The sequence below is a fragment of the Notolepis coatsorum genome (assembly GCF_963971535.1).
Source record: "Notolepis coatsorum genome assembly, chromosome: 2".
Taxonomy (NCBI): Eukaryota; Metazoa; Chordata; class Actinopteri; order Aulopiformes; family Paralepididae; genus Notolepis; species Notolepis coatsorum.
Window position 1 is genome coordinate 80,264,297 of NC_140166.1, and position 1,956 is coordinate 80,266,252.

General features: G+C 48.1%; 1 protein-coding gene across 1 annotated transcript in view; it reads left to right on the plus strand.

The window, feature by feature from the left end:
* slc25a22b (solute carrier family 25 member 22b) overlaps nucleotides 1–1,956 on the plus strand; it is a gene marked incomplete at both ends in the record, with an annotated part of 112,729 nt that overhangs the window by 7,989 nt on the left and 102,784 nt on the right.

Genomic DNA, 1,956 nt, shown 5'->3' on the forward strand with positions numbered 1-1,956 from the left:
TCATTTGGAGCCCATTTGGCAGAGCAGTGGATGAATGGGACTGTGACTAGAAGAGCAAGAAGTTGAGGAAGAGAATATTGTCGTCACTACTCGCTTTGGATAAAAGAGGTCAGTGGTTTGACATATTTAACCTGTCCTTAGAACAGGCTGTCATCCCACCTGCCTGAAGAAGTCCACTATTATCCCTGTACCCAAAAAATCCAAGCCTGCTTGCCTCAACGACTACCGCCCTGTAGCTCTCACCTCCATAGCCATGAAGTGCTTTGAGAAGCTAGTAAAGGGCTACATCTGCTCCTCCCTCCCCATCAACATGGACCCCCTGCAATTTGCATACCGCCCCAACAGGTCCACGGAGGACGCCATATCCCATGTGCTGCACACAGCAGCATCACACCTGGACAAGAAGCAGGGGAACTATGTGAGAATGCTATTCATCGACTACAGCTCGGCATTCAATACCATAGTCCCCTCCATACTCATAGCCAAGCTCAGGGACCTGGGCTTGGGCTATGACCTCTGCCAGTGGGTCTTGGACTTCCTGACTGGCAGACCCAGGTGGTGAGAGCAGGCAACTGCACTCCTCATCCATCACCCTCAACATAGGGGCCCCCCAGGGCTGTGTTCTGAGTTCCCTCCTCTACTCCCTGTACACACACGACTGTGTGGCTCAGCGGAGTAGCAATACAATCGTCAAATTTGCTGACGACACAGTGGTGGTGGGCCTGATCTCTGCCAACGACGAGAGGGCCTACCTGGAAGAGGTCAAGGTCCTGGCGGGATGGTGCCAGGAAAACAGCCTCTCCCTGAACGTCAGCAAAACAAAGGAGATGATTGTGGACTTCAGGAGGTCGGGGGTCAAGGACTACAGCCCCCTCAGCATCGACGGGGCACCGGTTGAGAGAGTCAACAGCTTCAAGTACCTCGGAGCCTACATATCCGAGGACTTGACATGGACCACACACATTAACAGTGTGGTGAAGAAGGCACGACAACGCCTCTACTTCCTCAGGCGCCTAAGGAAGTTCCAAGTCAGCCAGAAGATCCTTAAGAACTTCTACTCATGTACAATAGAGAGCATCTTGACCGGCAACATCACCTCCTGGTTTGGGAATAGCACTGCACAAGACCGAAGCAGACTACAAAGAGTGACACGTTCAGCCGAACGCACAATGGAGGGGCTCCCCACCCTCCAGAACATTTACTACAAGCGTTGCAAGGGCAAGGCTAAGAGAATCATTAAAGACTCCAGTCACCCGAACAACTGCCTCTTTGAACTGCTGCGGTCAGGCAAGCGATACGGAGTCTCAAGGCGAGCACAGAAAGACTCAGAAGTAGCTTCTATCCCCAGGCCATCAGGCTGCTAAACGAACAATGAATGAACACTACACAACAACAACCACAAACGCACATAGCACACACATCCACACGCACACACTCACTTTAAAACAAACACACTGTAGCACCCACTCCACACACTTATAGCACACACCCACTTTAAACAAACACACTGTAGCACCCACTCCCCACACTTTATATTTATGGATGAAGGATTGCACTACAACTCGTACACCTTACTGTAAATTGTACCTAAAACTGTACCTCATCCCATTTCTGCTTTGCACTAGATAGTACTGTACATTAGTACACTGCATAGTATTGTGTATTGTATATTATATGGTAACTCAGAACATTGTACATATGTCTATACCGAACACTGTGACCTCATTTTCTTCTTCTAAATTCATGCTATATTATGTTATTATGTTATTTGATACTATCTTGTCTAGCACAGTCTCTGGAGCGTAACAGTAAGAAGCATTTTGTATGAAGTATTCTGTACTTCTGTATGACAACTATTAAGAACTTGAACTTGAACTTGAACTTGAATCCCGGCTCTTCCAGTCTGCATGTCGGTGACATGCTGCAGTAGTTACTTTCTTCTTGTTGTTCTACTAT